This window comes from Colobus angolensis, unplaced genomic scaffold (assembly GCF_000951035.1).
Source record: "Colobus angolensis palliatus isolate OR3802 unplaced genomic scaffold, Cang.pa_1.0 Scaffold159, whole genome shotgun sequence".
Lineage (NCBI taxonomy): Eukaryota > Metazoa > Chordata > Mammalia > Primates > Cercopithecidae > Colobus > Colobus angolensis.
The window spans coordinates 4,599,399-4,622,047 of NW_012114699.1; the positions used below are offsets into that span (position 1 = coordinate 4,599,399).

At 38.2% G+C, this 22,649-nt stretch overlaps 1 pseudogene; it reads right to left on the reverse strand.

The window, feature by feature from the left end:
• The window catches only part of LOC105508178, a 39,038-nt pseudogene extending 17,075 nt beyond the window's left edge, over positions 1-21,963 (reverse strand).
• Positions 21,964-22,649: the final 686 nt, after the last annotated feature.

Genomic DNA, 22,649 nt, shown 5'->3' on the forward strand with positions numbered 1-22,649 from the left:
AAAAATCTGGAAGCATCACATTACTCAAATTCACATTATACTACACGGCTATAGGAATCAAAACAGCATGGTACTGGTATAAAAGTATATACATAGACCGATACAACAGAATATAGAATTCAGAAATAAAGCCAAACACAATCAACTAATCTTTGGCAAAGCATACAAAAACATAAATTGAGGAAATGGCATACTATTCAATAAATGGTGCTGGGTAAACTGGATAGCCATATGTAAAAAATTAAAACAGGATCCCTATCTCTCACCATATACAAAAATCAACTCAAGATGGATTAAAGACTTACATCTAAGACCTGACACCATAACAATTCAGAAGAGAACTCAGGTAAAACTCTTTGGGCCGTTATTCTAGGCAATAGATTTATGACTAAAGACCCCAAAAGCAAATACAACAAAAATGAAAATAAATAGGACCTAATTAAACTAAAAATCTTATGCACTGCAAAATAAATATTCATCAGCGTAAACAGACAGGCCACTAAATTGTAGACAATATTTGCATGCTATGCATCTAACAAAGGACTAACATCCAGACTCTACAAGGAACTTAAAAAATCAGGAAGGAAAAAACAAATAATTCCATCAAAAAGTGGAAAAATAACAGTAGACATTTCTCAAAAGAAGATATACAAGTCATCAAATATTTGAAAAAAACTCAACATCACTAATTATCAGATAAATGTAAATTAAAACCTCAATGAGAGACTGCCTTACCCCAGCCAAAATGGCTATTATTAAAAAGCAAAACAAAAACAAAAACAATAATAGACGTTTGTGTGGATATGGTGAAAAGGGAATGCATATACACTGCTAGTGGGAGTGAAAATTAGTACAACCTCTATGGAAAACCCTATGGAGATTTCTCAAAGAACTAAAAATAGACCTATGATTCAATCCAGCAATCCCACTACTGAGTAACCAAATGTAAAGAACTCATGATATCAAAAGGATATCTACACATATATGGTTATCACAACACAATTCACAATGGCAAAGATATATAACCAACATAAGTGCCAAGAAATGAATAAATGGAAAAAGAAAATGTGGCATATATATGAAATGGAATACAACTCAGTCATAAATAAGAAAATATAATGTCTTTTGCAGCAAGTCATATAGAACTGGAGACTATTCTTCTAGGGTAACAGCTTGGGAATGAAGAACAAAATACTGCATGTTCTCACTTATAAGTGGGAGCTAAATGATAGGTATGCAAAGGCATATATGGTGGTATAATGGACATTGGAGACTCAGATGCAGGGAGAGTAGAAATGGGTTAAGGGATAAAAAGCTACAAATTGAGTATAATGTACTTTACTCAGGTGATGAGTGCACCAAAAATTTCAGACTTCACCACTATACAATGTATCCATGTAGCCAAAAACCACTTGCAGTCCCAAAGGTTGGAAATCTTAAAATATGTAAATTCAGAGTTCCCTAGCTGACAATTTTTTATGGTAGGAAACAGGAATCAAAGGACTGATAATCTTATTTTAAAATAGTAAAGAAAAACTTAAAAACTGGTGAATTAAAAAAATGTATAATACTACTATATCTCCCGTCTGACTGTGTACTTATATGTGTTTTGTGTTTAATGATTATATAAATGAGCTCTAATTAATTGGCTTAAAGAAAAATAAGTGCTTAAATAAAATATTGTGTCAAAAATAAAAACTTTGTTGCCTTTTAGTTCACATGACTTTAGTAAGTAATCTTTGGTAAATAAAGACAGTTTTAATGATTATTGATAAACTAAAATAAAAATGTCTTCAAACTTTAGGCATTTGGTCTAAAGTAGTCAGGTCAGATACTATCTTTACTAGACAGTTTAGAATCACAAACTGTTTCTATGACTTTTGATCATTGTTTGACTTGCCTGCCTCAAAGCTGTTAGATTTTAGGCCTGGAAACATTTGTAGTTAGCCATACGCTTTAAATATGCTAGAAAGAGTCCGACATTATGTGTGGTTCTGTCCTGTAGCCGAGACTGTGCACCTGATATATAATCAAAATTGCTTACATTAAAAATATAAACTATGTGTTTTTGATTAAAAGGCATAAGAATGTGTTTTTTTTAAAAAATAAAGAGTTATTTTGTTTAATTGAGAGAATTTAAGGATTGTTTTTCTTTAAACAGAGAAGAAAACTGAAGGTTTAAGCGAATTGTGGAAGGTTTATGAAAGATTAAGCTTATAGCACTTCTGTGTGTGAGCAATTCAGCTAAAATTAAAAAAGGTGTTATTTACTTTCTGCATAAACTAAACATTAAAATAAATGTATGCTGATACATGGCCAGAATCTGGGCTCATGTGTCAGAATAACAGGGTTTTATTAGGCATTGATCTGTTCTGCAAAAAAAAATGGTAAAGAGTTATAAAATGTTTATTAAAATCTTACCTTATGGTCAAATTAAAATTAGATAGTTTCATATATGAGATTTTATTTAAAATTAGGTTTAACTTTAATAATACACTAGAGCAAAGATAAAATTTGGTTTTCTCCTTTTGAACAAGATTTACCTATAATATTGAGAGATGATAAATAATATTTGTTTAAACTACAGGAAAAAGAGGGGAGAGAAAAGAGACAGATTCAGTTGTTCTCATACTGTCTTTATTGGGTCTTGTTGTTTGAGAAACTGAATCTCTCCTTTATTATTGAGTAAAGATTTTTACATTTTTGAATTTTTTTAGTTATTTTGTCTAAATAAATGACCTAGTGATTGAGATTCTATTTTGCAATGTAAAGTGTTTTAAATACTTGATAAACTTTCTAAAGTCAAATTTTAAATTAAGCCTTTTATGACCTGATGAACCTTCTTAGATATTAGGTCCCCCTGACATCCAAAAGACATATTTGGCATACTAAAACCATATGGAACTGGAAGGAGGCAAAGAGGGCTGACTACATGCAGCCAGGAGGAACATCTCCCACTGAGGGATCAAGACACTGGAAAGACTAGCACACTTCTAGCAGATCTTCAGAGGTAAAGCATTGAGAGTGAATGGAAAGAAGACACAGATGTTGGGCTGAAAGGCAAAGAATCTGAGAACACTGCACAGGGCTACCATGCACCAGTACTTGTTCCTGGCCCCTAGCAACTCCTAGGGAAGCGCTGAGTTGAATAGGCAAAAAGCAACCCACTTACGCCACCGGCCTCTGGAATCCCAGCAGAAGGAGACCCCCTCGATCACCACAGACACTTGAGCTGGCAGGAAGAGCTGCTTAGAGAAGTGGTAGGGGCAGAACTTCAGCCAGTGCAAAGCCCAGATGGTTTGATGGGGGAGCGTTGGTCATGAAGCACAGTCAGGGACACCCATCCTGCTAGGCTCCACTTGCCCTCATAGGAGACTTTATCCGTAGGGGAACTGTCAGACCTGAACTCTGCAGGGTGGTCTTGCCCATGAGACAGGGCCAATTTGACCTGAGCAGGCCTTGGTCTGCTGGCCTTCCCTGGAGGCCCAGTCAAGCTGCACCTGCTTGTAGTGCAACCCCCAGGTACCTCCTGGGTGTCCACATCACAGCACTTGTGCTGGCAGATTGCACCTGACTGGCAGAGTGCTCTAGCTGAGTGGTCTCCACAGACACATAGCAGCCTGACTACACCCTCCCTCTACTGAGGTCTCCCCCATGCCACTTTGCCTGCACACATTAGCCCATAGCAATCTCCCACATCACTTTGCCTGTATGTGTGTGCAAGTATGGACCTTGACTTCTCTTCCCCACTAGGGTATGTGTGCACATGCACCCTACTGTGTCATTGCTGCCAGCATGAGTGAGTGCAATCTGCTCCCCTCCCCATTGCACTACCATTGTCCTTCACACATTGGTGGGCAGAAACCCACCAGCCCCACTGCTACTAGTACCATCCCCCAAATCCCCACCAGTGCCCTGCCCCATGCCTACACTGTTGCTGGAACAAAACTAGGCACAAAGAAAAGAAAGACCTCCCCTGATCTGAGAGGTAACTGCTGGCCACTTGAATGCTCAGAGAGTGAACATAGTCCTGTGCCCATGAATGCCCCACTCCCGTGCTAAGACTATCTACAATGCAAATGCATGCACAGTTGCCAGTGGGGGTGGGGATACCCCACTACCCTAAGCCAGGCTGCTACTTCTGCTGTTGTGATTGCCCTCATGGAGGCCAGTACCTTGGCACCCACTTGCATCCTGCTGCAGCTGATGAGTGTGCACCACATCATACTGATGCTGCCCCTGCAGCTGACACGTGCAAATGAGGAGAGATCTCCTGGCACCACCCATTACAATATTGTGACCAGTGGTCAGGGGGCACCTTAGATCTTTCAGTGCAGCAGATTTCTAACCTTAAGGAGCCAGAGAACAATCAGGGACTGATATCTGTCCTCCATAGTTAGAGCATGTACTGCAGGTGTCCAGAGCTGAGCCTTGGCCCCCTATAATCTTGTAGAAATGAAGCTAGTCAACCGAACTCACCCTATACCACAATCAAACCCCCAAGGTCATCAAACAGGGTAAAAGAAAAAAAATATAAAGGTCAGCAACTTCAAAGACTGAAAAAACACCACTCCACAAAGATTAGAAAGAAGCCAGCACAAAAACTCTAACAACTCAAAAAGCCAGATGTCTTCCTTCCTTCAAATGATCACACCAGTTCTACATCAAGGATTCTTAATTGGGTTGAGATGGCTGAAATGACAGAAATATAATTCAGAATATAAATAGAAATGAAAATCGTCAACATTCAGGAGAATGTTAAAACTCAATCTAAGGAAGCTAAGAATCACAATAAAATGATACAGGAGCTGAGAGACAAAATAGTACAGAAAAGAATGTGAACAACATGATAGAGCTCAAAAACATGCTACAAGAATTTTATAGTGCAACTGAAAATATTAAGAGCAGAACAGACCAAGCCTAGGAAAGAATCTCAGAGTTTTAAGACTGGCTTTCTGAAATAAGACAGACAAGAATAAAGAAAAATAAATGAAAAGGAACAAACAAAACACCCAATAAATATAGGATTATGTAAGGAGACCAAATCTATGACTTGGTGCCATCCCTGAAAAAGATGGAGAGAATGGAAGAAACTTGGAAAATGTATTTCAGAATATCATCCGTGAGAACTTCCCCAACTTAGGTAGAGAGACCAACATTTAAATTCAAAGAAATGCAGAGAACCGCCATAAGATACTTCACAAAACAATCATTCCCAAGGCACATGATCATCAGATTCTCCAAGGTGAAAATGAAAAAAAATATATTAAAGGCAGCTAGAGGGAAAGGACAGATCACCTACAAAGGAAAGCCCAATCAGCTAACAGCAGTCCTCTCAGCAAAAACTCTAAAAGCCAGAAGAGTTTGAGTACCTATATTTCACATTCTTAAAGAAATGAATTTTCAACCAAGAAATTCATATCTTGCAAAACTAAACTTTTGAAGCAAAAAAGAAATAAGATCTTTTCAGACAAGGAAATGCTGAGGGATTTTTTTTCACCACCAGACCTGCACTATAAAAACTCCTAAAAGAAGCACTCAATATGTAAAGGGAAGACAACTACTAGCCACTACAGAAACACACTTAACTACACAGACCAGTGACACTATAAAGCAACCACAAATATAATTCTGCAAAATAACCACTTAACAACAAAATGACAGGATCAAATCCACATATATCAATACTTAACTTGTATGTAAATGGGCGAAATGCCCCAACTAAAAGGTACCGAGTGGAAAACTGGATAAACAAGCAAGACTTAATGGCATGCTGTCTTCAAGAGACCCATCTTACGTGCAATGAGACCCATCTTATGTGTAATGACACACATAGTCTCAAAATAAAGGGATAGAGAAAAATCTACCAAACAAATGGAAAACAGTGAAAAGCAGAGGACACAATTCTAATTTCAGACAAAAGAGACCTCAAACAAAAATAAAAAAAGACAATGAAGAGCATTACATAATGGTAAAGGCTTTGATTCAACAAGACCTAACCATCCTAAGTATATATACCTCCAACACAGGAGAATCCAGAATCATGAAGCAAATTCTCAGAGACCTTCAAAGAAACTTCAACTCCCACACAATAATAGTGAGAGACTTCAACATCTCACTGTCAGTATTCGACAGATTATTGAGGCAGAAAATTAACAAAGATATTCAGGATCTGAACTCAATATTTGACCAAATGGACCTGACAAACATCTACAGAACTCTCCTTATGAAAACAACAAAATATACATTCTCTTCATTGGCATATTGCAAATACTCTAAAATTGACCACACTATCAGACATAAAACAATCATCAGCAAATGCAAAAGAACCGATGTCATACCAAACACACAGTTGGACTATAGCACAATAAAAATAGAAATCAAGACTAAGAAAATTGCTCAAAATCATGCAATCACATGGAAATTAAACAATCTGCTACTGAATGACATTTGAGTAAATGATACAATTAAGACAGAAATGAAGAAGTTATTTGAAACTAGTGAGAACAATGATACAACATGCCAGAATTTTTGGGACACAGCTATGGCAGTGTTAACGGGGAAATGCATAGCGCTAAATATCCACATTAAACAGTTAGAAAGGTCTCAAATTAATAGTGGAGCATCACAAATAAAAGAGCTAGAGAAGCAAGATAAAACCAATACTAAAACTAGCAGAAGACAATAAATAACCAAAATCTGAGCTGAACGGAAGAGGATAGAGACATGAAAACCCAATCAAAAGATCGACAAATTCAGGAGGTGATTATTTGAAAAAAATTAATTAAATCAATAGACCACTAGTTAGACTAATGAGAAAAAAGATTCAAGCGAAGGCATTTAAAAATGACAAAAGGGATATTACCACTGATCCCACAGAAATGCAAATAACCATCAAAGACTAGGATGTATACCTCTATGTACATAAACTAGAAACTCTAGAAAAAAAGAACACATTCCTGGACTCACACACCCTCCGAAGACTGAACTAGGAAGAAATTCAATCCCTGAACACACCAATAATAAGCTCTGAAACTGAATTAGAAATAAATGGCCTACCAACCAAAGAAAGCTGAGGACCAGATGGATTTACAGCCAAATTCTACCAGCATACAAAGAAGAGCTGGTACCATTCCGACTGAAACTATTCCAAAAAATTCAGGAGAAGGGACTTCTCCCCAACTTATTATATGAGGCCAGAATCATCCTGATACCAAATCCTGGCAGAGACACAACAAAAGAAAACTTTAGGCCAATATACTTGAGGAACATTGATGTAAAAATTCGCAAAAAAATACTAGCAAACCAAGTTCAGCAGCACATCAAAAAGCTAATCCACCACGATCAAGTGGGCTTTATCCCTGGATGCAAGGTTGGTTCAACATATGCAAATCAATAAATGTGATTCATCAGATATACAAACTAAAGGCAAAAAACACATGATTATTTCAGTAAGATGCAGAAAAGGCTTTCAATAAAAACTTTAGTATCCCTTTATGTTAAAAACTCTCAATGAACTAGGTATTGAAGGAAAATATCTCAAAATAATAAGAGCCATCTATGACAAATCCACAGCCAACATCATATAAAATGGGCAAAATCAGGACGCATTCCTCTTGAAAACTGGCACAAGACAAAGATGCTCTCTCTCACCACTCCTATCCAACATAGTATGAGAATTCCTGTAAAGGGCAATTAGGCAAGAGAAAGAAATGAAAGGCATCCAAACAGGAAGAGAGGAAGTCAAACTATCCCTGTTTGCAGATGACATGGTTCTATATCTAGAAAACCCCACAGTCTTGGCCCAAACGCTCCTAAAACTGATAAGCAACATCAACAAAGTTTCAGAATACAAAATCAACGTGTAAAATTCACTAGCACTTTTATACATCAACAATGTCAACCAAGAGTCAGATCAGAAGCCCAATCCCATTTACCATCTCTATAAAAAGAATGAAATATCTAGGAATTCAGCTAACCAGGAAGATGAAAGATGTCTACAATGAGAATTACAAAACACTTCTCAAGGAAATCAGAGATGATACAACAAATTAAAATCATTCTATGCTCATGCATAGGAAGAATAAGTACCATTAAATTGGCCATACTGGCAAAAGCAATTTACAGATTCAATGCTATTCCTATCAAACTACCAATGAAATTCTCCATAGAACTAGAAAAAAACTATTTTAAAATTCATATGAAATAAAAAATGAGCTCGAATAGTCAAGGCAATTCTAAGCAAAAGGAATAAAGCAGGAGGCATTACATTACCCAACTTCAAAGTATGCTGCAGGGCTACAATAACCAAAACAGCATGGTACTGGTACAAAAACAGACACATAGACTGAACTAGAATAATAGAGAGCCTAGAAATAAGGCCTTGCACCTACAACCATCTGACTTTCAACCAAGTTGACAAAAACAAGCAATAGGAAAGAACTCTCAATTCAATAAATTGTGCTGAGATAACTGGCTAGCCATATGCAGAAGATTGAAACTAGACCCCTTTCTTACTCAATATACAAAAATCAACTCAACATGGATTAAAGACTTAAATATAAAACCCAAAACTATAAAACTCTGGAAGACAATCTAGGCAGTTCCATTCTCGATATAGGACCAGGCAAAGATTTCATGACAAAGACACCAAAAGCAGTGGCAACAAAAGCAAAAATTCATAAATGGTATCTAATTAAACAAAAGAGCTTCTTCATGACAAAAGAAATTATCAACACAGTAACAGACAACCTGCAAAATGGGAGAAAATATTTGCAAACTATGCATCTGACAAAGGTCTGATATCCAGTATCTATAAGAAACTTAAGCAAATTTACTAGCAATAAGCAAACAACCCCATTAAAAACTGGGCAAAAAACATAAACAGGCACTTTTCAAAAGAAGACATACATGTGATCAAGAAGCCTATAAGAAAAAAAAAAAACAAGACCTCAATATCACTGATCATTAGAGAAATGCAAAGCCAAATCAAATCCACAATGAGATACCATCTCATACCAGTCAGAATGACTTATTATCAAAAACTAAAAAAATAACAGTGGCTGACAAGGTTCTGGAGAAAAGAAAATGCCTATACACTGTTTGTGGGAGTGTAAATTAGCTCAATTATTGTAGAAAGCAGTGTGGTGATCCATCAAAGAGCTACAAACAGAACTATCGTTTGACTCAGAAATCCAATTACTAGGGATATACCCAAAGGAATATAAATCATTTTATTATAAATATGCATGCATGTATATGTCTATTGAAGCACTATTTATAATAGCAAAGAATCCATTATCCTTAGCAAACTAACAGAGGAACAGAAAACCAAATACTGCATGTTCTAACCCATAAGTGAGAGCTAAATGATGACGATGCATGGATACAAAGAGGGGCAGAAAACACACTGGGGCCTATCAGAGTGTGGGGGTGGGAGGTGGGAGAGTATGAAAAAAAATAACTAATGGGTACTAGGCTTAATACCTGGGTGATGAAATAATCTGTACAACAAACTCCCATGACACAAGTTTATCTATGTAATGTCTAGAGGGAACTATTTTGCACTGTTGGAGGGAATGTAAATTAGTACAACTTTGATGGGAAACAGTATAGAGATTTGTCAATGAACTAAAAATAGAAATGTCATTCAATTCAGCAATCTCATTATTTGATACCTACCCCAAGGAAAATAAATCAATATATTAAACAGATATCTGTCCTCATATGTTTATTACAGCAGTGTTCACAATAGCAAACATATGGGATCAGCTTGAGTGTCCGTCAATAGATGATTGGATAAAGAAAATGTGGTTTATATACAAAGTGGAATACTATCCAACCATAAAAAATAATGAAATTATGTCTTTTGCAGTAACATGCATGGGATTGGAGGCCATTATTATAAGTGAAACAAGTCACACACAGATAGAAAAATATCGTATGTTCTCACTTATAAATGGGAGCTAAAATAGTCACACAAATAGATACACAGAGTATAATGACAGACAATGGGGACTCTGAAGGATGAAGGAGTGGGAGGGCGAGTGCAAGATGAGAAATTGCTTAATGGGTAAAATGTATGTTATTTGTGTGGTGTACACCCTTAAAGCTGTGAGTTGACCACTACGCAATCTATGCATGTAACAAAATTGCACTTATATCTGATAAATTTATATAGGCAAAAAACAATCTTACCATAGTATTCCAAATTTCCCTCTCTTAACCCTTATACATTGTTGTCATTCATTATACCTATACATAAGTCACAAATATAGGCTATAGTGTTACTGTTATTATTTGGAACAAACTGTTTTCTGTTAGATAAGAATAGAAAATGCAAAAGATTTTATTTTACCTCAATTTATATCTTCTCTATTGCTATTCCTTTCTTTATGTAGACTCATGTTTGTGGCCTATATCATTTTCCCTTTCTCTGAAAAATTTCTTTTAATATTTCTTGTAAAACAGGTCTACCAGCAACAAATCCCCTACATTTTTGGTTTTCAGAGAAAATGAGTTTTCTTCACTTTTGAATAATAATTTTACTGGATATGAAATTCTAATGATGTATTTTTTTTTCTTTCAACACTAAATATTTAACTCTACTCTCTTCTTGCTTGCGTGATTTCTGAAAAGAAGTCTGATCATTTTCCTATAGGAAAAATGCTTCCCCCACCCTGACTTCTTTTAAGATTTTCTTTCTGTCTTTGATTTTTTACAGTTTGAATATGATATGACTAGGTATAGTTTTGTTTGTTTTTGATATTTTTCCCGCCTAGTGTTCTGATCTGTTGTTTGATGTCTGTTGTTAATTTGGGAAAGTCCTCAGTCACTATTGTTTCAAACATTTGTTCTTTGTCTTTCCCTCTTCTTCTTCTGGTATTCCCACTATGTGTATTTATTTATTTTGTAATAGTCCGTCTGTTCTTGAATAAACCATTCTGTCTCTTCACTCTTTTTTTCTCTTTGCATTTCAGTTTCAGAAGTTTCTTTAAGCTCCTTGATTATTTTCTTGGCCATGTTTAGCCTTCTGATGAGACCATTCTTCATTTCTCATAATATTCTGGGTTTTTTTTATTTGTAGCATTTCTTTCTGATTCTTTCTTTGAGATTTCATATTTCTGCTTCCATTACCCATCTGCTTTTTGCATATTGTCCACTTTTTCCATTAGGATCGTTAGAATATGAATCATGCTTGTTTTAAATTTCTGTCTGATATTTCCAACTTCTTTGCCATATTTGAGTCTGGTTCTCTTGCTTTCTCTCTTTTCAGACTTTAAAAAAAATTATACCTTATTTTTTGTTAAGAGTCATATACGATATTCGGTGAAAAGAAATTCAGGTAAATAGAACTTTAGTGAGAGATATTATGTTTATCTGGATAAGGGTTATAACTATGTTTACTGTTTGTTATATCTGTTGGTGTCAGAGGCAAAAATTTCCTCTGGTGTCCTTGCTTTGTCTCTCCTGCTGTCTTTGGGACTCCCTAGAGACTTTTCTTTCAAGTAAGGTTCGATATCTACCATTCTATTTAGTTGTGCCCCTGGATGATTATTTAGGAGCCATTCTGATACTGTGGTAAGGTTGGTAAGGTGTAGGAGGAGGGGACACATTCTTTTCTTTTATTTATTTATTTTTTTTGAGACATAGTCTCGCTGTGTCGCCCAGGTTGGAGTGCAGTGGCGCGATCTCAGCTCAATGCAAGCTCCACCTCCCGGGTTTATGCCATTCTCCTGCCTCGGCCTCCTGAGTAGCTGGGACTACAGGTGCCCGCCACCTCGCCCGGCTAGTTTTTTTGTATTTTTAGTAGAGACGGGGTTTCACCATGTTAGCCAGGATGGTCTCGATCTCCTGACCTCGTGATCCACCCGCCTCGGCCTCCCAAAGTGCTGGGATTACAGGCGTGAGCCACCGTGCCTGGCCGGAGGGGACATATTCTAAAGTTATATCATTAGGTCTCAGTCTTTTAGTGGGCTGTTATCTTCACAAGTGCTTTTCAGCCCCTCTTTCTTCACTGAAGCAGCTAACCTAGAGTTTTTTTCTTCTCCTATATGAGAGGCTAGAGTGGGCAAGAGTTGGTTTTATCCCCTCCCTGAGGCAATTTAAGCTCTGGCAACAACCCAGTTAGTTAGGTTCTGGTGAAACACGTTCTTTTGAGGTCAGGCCTTGTTAAGAAGAGCAGAATGTTCGGAATGTATCTCATAAATGCTACTTTACTCCTCCCTTGAGAGAAGTATGAGGATTTTTCTTTTTGCATTTTTCTTTGGTCTTCAACTGTGAGAATCTTTTAGGGCTCCTAAAAGTAAAACTTATAAAAGTGTGTTCGAGGGGGACAGGGCAGAGATGGCTGACTATAAATAGTGGCGATCGGAGGCTCACATCGAAAAGAACTAAAACAGCATGTGAATCCAGCACTGGCAACCAAGGTATCAGGTTCTGTTGTCAGGACTGACTAGGTGCCTGGCGTGACCCATGGAAAGGAAGGAAGAGCCGTGTGGTGTGGCCTACCTGGGAGCCAAATGGTGCCGGAGAGTCCCTATCCCCCAGCCAAGGGAGGCAGTGAGTGACCCTGCTACCCAGCCTGAAAAACCATGCTTTTTCTATGGAACTGTGCAACCCATAGGTGAGAAGATCCCACTCATCAGCCCACGCCATCAGGGCCTAGGGTCCCAATCAGAGAGCCACCTAGATTCTCAACAGCCACTTAGCTAGAATCTGCTTAAGCCTGCCATGTTCCTGGGGGGAGGGACAACCATCACCACAGCTGTAGCTACCTGCTGTCTAAGCCATCTGAGCTCCTTTGAGGGGGGGGTGGTGGCAGCCAACAATAGGACTGCTAGCCGCCTAAGGGACTAAACTGGGAGTAAGGGGAGGAATGCAAGGGGAAAGGCAGGGGAAGGCAGCAGCCATCTCTATAGCTCCAGGCTGTGCTTTTCCCCTGCTGGAGCCAGAGAGGCTGGACAGCTTGATCCCAAGAAGTATCCCCGACAGCCCAACACACTGGCTGTGGCAGACTGTGGCCAGAGTGCTGCTTCAGGCCTGACTCTGACCCATCCCTCCTCACTGGGTGAGGCCTCAATGCAGGAACTCGAACAACTCTAGTCAGGGGCTCAGGAGCAGAAAACTCTGATCTCCCTGGGCCTGAGCACCTAGTGGGAGAAGTGGCCATAGTCTCCATAGAGCAGCAGACTTAGTCTTTCCTCCTGATAGTTCTGAGGAATCCAGGCAGACCTGATGAGTGGGTTTCCTCCCAGTGCAGCACACCCGCTCCACCAAGGGACAGCCCAAGTGCTTCATTAAATGAGTCCTGCTCCCTGTGCCACCAGAGTGGGTGAGACCATCAAACAAGGGAGTTGTGAGACATCCTATACAAGAGCATACCTACTGGCATCAGGTTAGTGCCCCTCGAAGTCAGAGATCCCAGAGGAAGAAGAAGACACCCATCTTTGCTGTTCTCCAGACTCCTCAAGTGACATCTCCAGGCACTTTGTCCCCAATAAAACCTCATCCAAGAGTCAGCAAGCTCAAAAATGAAAACTAGACAAATTCAAGAAGATGAGAAAGAATCTACGAAAAAATGCTGAAAACTCAAAAGACCAGAGTGCCTCTTCTCCTCCAAATGATCACAATACCTCTCCAGCAAGGGGACATAACTGGATGGAAGATGAGATGGATAAATTGACAGAAGTAGGATTCAGAAGGTGGGTAATAACAAACTCTGCTGAGCTAAAGGAGTATGTTCTAACCCAATTCAAAAAGCTAAGAACCTTGATGAAAGGTTATGGGAGCTGCTAACTAGAATAACCTGTCTAGAGAGGAACATAAATGACCTGATGGAGTTGAAAAACACAGCATGAGAACTTCGTGAAACATACACAAGTATCAATAGCTGAATCAATGAAGTGAAGGAAAGAATATCAGAGTTTGAAGACCATTTTCCTGAAATAAGGCAGGCAGACAAGATTAGAGAAAAAAGGAACGAACAAAACCTCTGAGAAATATGGAGCTATGTAAAAAGTCTGAACCTATGATTGATTGGAGTACCTGAAAGAGATGGGGAGAATGGAACCAAGTTGCAAAACACACTTCAGGATATTATCCAGGAGAACTTCCCCAGCTGGGCAAGACAGGCCAAGATTCAAATTCAGGAAATCCAGAGAACCCCACTAAAATAGTCCACAAGAAGATCAACCCCAAGACACATAATCATCAGATTCTTCAAGGTTGAAATGAAGGAAAAAATGTTAAGGGCAACCAGAGAGAAAGACCAGGTCTTTCTGGGAAAGGGAAGCCCATCAGACTAACAGCAGATCTCCCAGCAGAAACCCTACAAGCCAGAAAAGAGTGGTGATCAGTATTTCGCATTATTAAACAAAAGAATTTTTAACCCAGAATTTCATATCCAGCCGAACTAAGCTTCATAAGCAAAGGAGAAGTAAAATCATTTTCAGACAAACAAATGATGAGGGATTTCATCACCACCAGGCCTGCTTTGCAAGAGCTTCTGAAGGAAGCACTAAATATGAAAAGGAAAAACTGGTATCAGTCATAGCAAAAACACACCAAAATATAAAGGCCAATGACACTATGAAGAAACTGTGTCAACTAAAATGCAAAATAACAACTAGGATCATGATGATGGGATCAAATTCACACATAACAATACTAACCTTAAATGTAAAAGGGCTAAATGATCCAATTAAAAGACACAGACTGGAAAATTAGATAAAGAATCAAGACTCATCAGTGTACTGTATTCAGTAGACTCATCTCACAGGCAAAGACACACATAGGTTCAAAATAAAAGGATGAAAAAAATTTACTAAGCAAATGGAAAGAAAAAAAAAAGCAGGGGTTGTAATCCTAGTCTCTGACAAAACAGACTTTAAACCAACACAAATCGAAAAAGACAAAGAAGGGCATTACATAACGGTAAAAGGATCAATTCAACAAGAAAAGCTAACTATCCTAAATATATATGCTCCCAATATAGGAGCACCCAGATTCATAAAACAAGTTCTTAGAGACCTACAGAGAGACTTAGACTCCCACAAAATAATAATGAGAGACTTTAACACCCCACTGTCAATATTAGACAGATCAATGAGACAGAAAATTAACAAGGATATTCCGGACTTGAACTCCACTCTGGATCAAGTGGACCTAATAGATGTCCACAGAACTCTCCACCACAAAATAACAGAATATACATTATTCTCAGTGCCACATGGCACTTATTCTAAAATCAACCGCATAATTGGAAGTAAAACACCGCTCAGCAAATGCAAAAGAACTGAGATCATAACCAATAGTCTCTCAGACCACAGCACAATCAAATTAGAACTCAGAATTAAGAAACTCACTCAAAACCACACAACTGCATGGAAATTGAACAACCTGTTCCTGAATGACTCCTGGGTAAATGATGAAATTAAAGCAGAAATCAAGTAGTTCTTTGGAACCAATGAGAACAAAGAGACCACATACCAGAATCCCTGGAACACAGCTAAGACAGTGTTAAGAGGGAAATTTACAGCACCAAATGACCACATCAGAAAGCTAGAAAGATCTCAAATCAACACCCTAGTGTCACAGAAAAAAAAAGAAAAGAAAAGAAAAAAAAAAAAAACAGAAGCAAGAGCAAATATATCCAAAATCTTGGAGAAGACAAGAAATAACTAAGATCAGAGCAGGACTAAAGGAGATAGAGACCAAAAAAGTCCTTCAAAATTCAAGGAATCCAGGAAAAATTAAAAAAAAAATTAACAAAATAGACCGCTAACTGGAATGAAAAAGAAAAAAAGAGAGAAGAATCAAACAGACACAATAAAAAATGATAAAGGGGATATCACCATTGACCCCACAGAAATACAAACTACCATCAGAGAGTACCAAAAACACCTTTACACAAATAAACAAGAAAATCAAGAAAAAATAGATAAATTCCTGGACACATACAGCCTCCCAAGACTAAACCAGGAAGAAGTCAAATCCCTGAATAGACCAATAACAAGTTCTGAAATTGAGGAAAAAATTAATCAATTTCTACCTACCAATAAAAACAAAACAAACAAACAAACAAACAAAAAACCCAAGACTAGACGGATTCACAACCAAATTCTACCAGAGGTACAAAGAAAAGTTGGTACCATTCTTTCTGAAACTATTCCAAGCAGCTGAAAAGGAGCGACTCCTCCTTAACTCATTTTATGATGCCAGTATTATCCTGATACCAAAACCTGACAGAGACACAATAAAAAAAGAAAACTTCAAGCCAATATCCCTGATGAACACTGATGCAAAAATCCTCAATAAAATACTCAGCAGTACATAAAAGCTTACCCATCATGATCAAGTCAGGTTCATTCTTGGGATGCAAGGCTGGTTCAACATACACAAGTCATTAAACATAATCTATCACATAAACAGAACCAAAGATAAAAACCACGATTATCTCAATAGATGCAAAAAAGGCTTTCAATAAAATTCAACATCCCTTCATGTTAACAACTCTCAATAAACTAGGCATTGATGAAAAATCTCAAAATAATAAGAGCTATTTATGCAAACCCACAGCCAATATCATACTGAATGTGCAAAAGCTGGAAGCATTTCCTTCGAAAACTGTCACAAGTATCCCCTCTCTCACCACTCCTATTCAACATAGTATTGGAAGTTCTGGCAAGGGCAATCAGGCAACAGAAAGAAATAAAGGGTATTCAAATAGAACGAGACAAAGTCAAATTGTCTCTCTTTGCAGATGTCATGATTCTATGTTTAGAAAATCCCATTCCCATCATCTCAGCCCCAAAATTCCGTAAACTGATAAGCAACTTTAGTAAAGTCTCAGGATACAAAATCAACGTGAAAAATCACAAGCATTCCTATACACCAAGAGACAAGCAGAGAGCCAAATTATAAATCAACTCCCATTCACAATTGCTACAAAGATAATAAAATACCCAGGAATACAGTAAACAAGGGATGTGAAAGATCTCTTCAAGGAGAACTACAAACCACTGCTCAGTGCAATAAAAGAGGACACAACCAAATGGAAAAACATTCCATCCTCTTGAATAGGAAGAACTAATATTGTGAAAATGGCCATACTATCCAAAGTAATTTATAGATTCAATGCTATTCCCATCAAACTACCACTGACATTCTTCACAGAATTAGAAAAAACTACTTTAAATTTGATATGGAACCAAAAAACAGCCTGTATAGCCAAGACAATCCTAAGCAAAAAGAACAAAGCTGAGACATCACATTTCCTGACTTCACACTATACTTCAAGGTTATAGTAACCAAAACAGCATGGTACTTGTACCAAAACAGATATACAGAACAATGGAACAGAACAGAGACCTCAGAAATAACACCAGACATCTACAACCATCTGATCTTTGACAAAGTTGACAAATACAAGTAGTGGGGAAATAATTCACTATTTAATAAATGGTGTTGGGAAAACTGGCTAGCCATATGCAGAAAACTGAAACTGGACACCTTCCTTACACCTTATTATTAATTCCAGATGGATTAAAGACTTAAATGTAAAACCCAAAACCGTAAAAAATCGAGAAGAAAGAAAACCTAGGCTATACCATTCAGGACATAGGCATGGGCAAAGATTTAATGATAAGAATGCCAAAAGCAATTGCAACAAAAGCTAAAATTGACAAAGGGGATCTAATTAAACCAAAGAGCTCCTGCACAGCAAAAGAAACCATCATCAGGGTGAACAGGCAACCTACAGAATGAGAGAAAATTTTTGCAATCTACCCATCTGACAAAAGTCTAATATTCAGAATTCACAAGGAACTTAAAGAAATTTACAAGAACAAAACAAACAACCCCATCAAAAAGTGGGCAAAGGATATGAACAGACACTTCTCAAAAGCAGATATGCCTGTGGCCAAGAAACATATGAAAAAGAGCTCACTACCACTTAGTTTTAGAGAAATGCAAATTAAAACCACAACAAGATACTGTCTCATGCCTGCCAGAATGGTGATTATTAAAAAGTCAAGAAACAATAGATGCTGGAGAGGCTGTGGAGAAATAGGAACGCTTTTACACTGTGGGAATGTATATTAGTTCAACCATTGTGAAAGACACTGTGGGGATTCCTTACGGATCTAAAACCAGAAATACCATTTGACCCAGCAATTCCATTACTGGGTATATACCCAAGGGAACATAAATTATTCTGCTATAAAAACACAAGCACACATATGTTTATTACAGCACTATTTATAACAGCAAACACATAGAACCAACTCAAATGCCCACCAGTGATTGACTGGATAAAGAAAATGTGGTACATATACACCATGAAATAATATGCAGTCATAGAAATGAATGAAATCATGTCCTTTGTAGGGACATGGATGAAGCTGGAAGCTGTCATCCTCAGCAACCTAATGCAGGAATAGAAAACCAAACACTACATGTTCTCACTCAGAAGTGGGAGTTGAACAATGAGAACACATGGACACGTGGTAGGGAAACGTCACACACCAGGGCCTGTTGGGTTGCGGGGGCGAGGGGAGGGAGTGCATCAGGACAAATAGTTAATGCATGTGGGGCTTAAAACCTAGATGATGGGTTAATAGGTGCAGCAAACCACTGTGGCACCCATATACCTATGTAACAAACCTGCATGTTCTGCACATGTATCCTGGGACTAAAGTAAAATTAAAAAAAAAAAAATTACGTTAAAAATAAATAATAAAAATTAAAAAACAGAAAAAGACACTTGCACCTGTATGTTTATAGCAGCACAATTCACAATTGCAAAGATATAGACCAACCTAAGTGCCTATGGACTAATTAATGCATAAAAAAATGTGATGTATATGTACACTATGGAATACTACTCAGCCATTAAAAGGAACAAAATAGTGGGTTTTTTTGCAGCAATTTGGATGGAGCTAGAGGCCATTATTCTAAGTGAAGTAACAGAAGAGTGGAAAAGCAAAAACCATATGATCTTACTTACAAGTAGGAGCTAAACTAGGAGTATACAAAAGCATACAGAGTGATATAATGGACTTTGGAGACTCACAAGTGGGAGGGTGGGAGAGAGGCCAGAGATAAAAATCTACACATTAGGTACAACGTACACTACTCAGGTGATGGGTGCATTAAAATCTCCAAATTTACCACTATATAATTCATCCATGTAACAAAAAAACACAGCACCCCCAAAGCTATTGAAATTCTTTAAAAAGAAAGAAAAAAAATTATAAAAATAAAATTAAATAAAATTTTTAAAAAAATGTGTGTGGGAGAGAGGTAGTGTTTTTAACTCTCAAACCACCCCACTGAGTTTTCAGCCATTTATGAAGTACGGTTTAGGTTTCTTCACCCCAGTACTCATTCCCATGAAGATTTCTGTTCATTAATTTTTACTCTAATAAGTTACAGTTCTCTGTATTCACCTGTCTGTCTTCAGTATTTAGCGGAGCAGTTTGTCCTTTCATCTCACTTCTCTAATGGATGTAAGAATATTTATTGATTTATGTATATTCAGCTTTCTTCTTCTGTGGAAGAAAGTGACTGCTTTCAAGCTTTTTACACAGCAGATTAATAACTAGAAGTCTGGGATCCTTCATTTTTTGTAACTTTCACATCACCCCTTCTTTCCGGAATTCCTTGGCTAGTATAACCAGGAGAACATTTACAAATATTGCCTTCTACAAATCTAGTACACAATTCCAGTCATAAGCTCTGGGGTTAGATATAATAAAGATTCAATCCAGATTTACCACCGCCTTGGTATGCAAACTTAAGCAAGCCAGCAATTTAAATGATCTGAGAATCAATTTTTTCTCTTTAAAAATGCACATAATTTTGGCTACCTAAAAAAGTAAGTGAGAAAATACAGGTATAGAATAGTTCTTGGCTCATAAAATCATTTATTACATGATAACTATAATTATCAGGAACAAATAATAAAGTAGCATAAAATTTTTTCATCACACCACTTCCAAGCATGATGCCTTATCTCTCATTTCTATCTTTTAAAAAATATTTCTAACATTTTCATTAACCCAAGAAATCTAGCCATGATTGTTACAAATATAATTCAAACCACAATGATAAATATATATCTGAACCCCATCTCCACTGGAAAGTTAATTTTGGTCAGATATTCTTGTCACCCATGTAGATTTCCAAGAGTTACAGTTCCAAGATAATTTTAACCCCCACTAATTTTCTAAACATACCATCAATTATTTCAACAAGTGAATCAAGTATCACACTTCAGAACTGAATTTGAAACAAAAATCTCATCTACTGTTGAATTGCACCTAATTGTAGGAATGGGTCACAGTTTGTGTTTCTATTTACTATTGAAGAAATGACAAACCCCCTTCCACATTTTGGATATGGTGAAGACAGCTGCTAAAAACCATTGTCCTCAGCCTTGTCAACATGAATTCTAATTTCTCTGGAACAACTGTTTCAGTGTGGGATGGCTGACTTCAGTAATGAGTGCCCATTGCATTGAATATGGAACAATCAACTATTCTCCTGGTGGGTTGTACCATTTCGATTCCAATCAGCACTGTCGGAGTGTTCCAGCTGCTCCACATTTTCTGCAGCCCCCAGCATGGTCAGTCATTGTCACGGTGGCCTCTCTAATAGCTTCCCGATTGTATTTCAAGGTGTATTTGATGTGCCTTTCCCCCAGGGGAGAGATGTTGAACACCTTTTGAAGTGATTCCTTACATCTCTTTTGAGGAAGCGTCTGTTCAAGTCTTTTGCTGGTTTTTAAACAGAATCATTTTTTTCCCCATTGGAGTTTCGACAACTCTTTCTATATCCTGGGTAGGAGTCCTTGCATGTGTGTGAGATTTGCAAATATTTTCTTTCCCAAACTTTAGGTTGCTCTTTTTTTTTTTTTATTTTTTTTTTTATTTTTAGCAGCTGAAGCAGAACAAAGTAAAGGTAAGTGGTTCAGGTGAGAGGACGCCACATTTCTCCACTTATCCAGTATGTGCAGTGGCTCCCTCCGTCAATGTGCACAGATGTCTGTGCAGGGAGACATCATGAGAAAACAGGCGTGCTTGATTCTTAATAGTGTGTTTCTGATTCTTGTCTGGGGCCTGAGGGCTCTTGGCCCATAAGCCTTGGAAAAGATGTCTTTGGGTCTTGCACATTAGCCTGTGTTGAACCTTGGGCAAATTCTGGGCCCTGGGCAGCACAAGGGAGGAAGAGGTCTTAGGGAAGAGCTGGGCAGTGGCTTCACAACATGGAGATCCAATTTGAGTTCTTCAGGCAGTCTTTCTCCAGAGACCAGGCTTGGGCATCTGAGAGGAGTCCTGGGGCATTGCCTCTCTGTAGCAAGGTTTGAGGTTCAGGATGTACTGGGAAGAAGGGCTCATTCCAGGCATGGGGTTTGCTGGGGGTCCCAACAGGTGTGAGGAGCCTCACCCTTTGCTACTGCAGGTGCCACACACACATTCTCTGCTCTCTGGGTTCTCACAGATCCATCTTCAATGTTGATCTCTCAGGTGGTTTCTGTGCTTATCAGCATGAGCCAGCAGGCATGAACAGGGAACAAGAGATCCTTCAAGGATATCAGACCTGCTCAGGGACCATCAGGAGAAGCACATGGAGGGGGCAGAGCTGCAGGGCTCTCTGTGAGTGCAGAACCAGAACCTCCTCTCCCAGGGCCAGTTGCAGGACCATTCCTAGTTCCAAGACCACAGCGATCACCTCCCTCTGGGGAAGCTGTGGACCCTGGGGCAGTTCCAAGGGCAGCTATGCAGGGTGGTGGGAACCTGGCTGCACTGGCGCTGGTTCTGCACCTGTCTGAGGACCCAGTTCCACTTTCTGACATTTTGGGGCATTTGACTGCATCTTGGTGGAGCTGCTCTCTCCTGCACGGTCGCTCTTAGATTCTGTGGAGGAATCACTGGGGCTTCTGGGGCTCCGAGAAATGTTCATGGTCAGGTTTCCTGGGCTTCTCTGTATCAGCCAATGAAAGTCATTGTCTCTGTTCTGCAAAGATCTCCCTTTGGCCCCTGGATATATATATGTTTTTTAAGTTTAGCACGAGCATCTGATTTATTTTGGATAAATACACAAACCTGGTCCGGAAGCAATAATACTCCCTGGAAAGCTGGGAATAACACAGTTTTCATTACATAGGAAATGTAGTGGGCTATCTTGATTTATTTCTCAATGCTAGCTTATCTTTTTTTTATTTCAATAGGTTTTGGGGAACAGGTGATGTTTGGTTACATGAATACATTCTTTAGTGGTGATTTCGGGGATTTTAATACACCCATCACCAGAGTAGTATATACTGTACCCAATGTGTAATCTTTTATCCTTCACCACCCTCAACCCTTTCCCCCAAGTCCCCAAAGTCCATTGTATCATTCTTCTGCCTTTGCATCCTCATAGCTTACCTCCCACTGATGAGTGAGAATATACAATGTTTGGATTTCCATTCCTGAGTTACTTCACTTAGACTAATGGTCTCCAATTCCATCCAGGTTGCTGCTAATCTCATTATTTTGTTTATTTTTTCCTTTTCACTAAATCCACACAAACATCTATTATTTTTTGATTTTTTGACTATGGTAATTCTTGCAGGAGTAAGGTGGTATTACATTGTGGTTTTGATT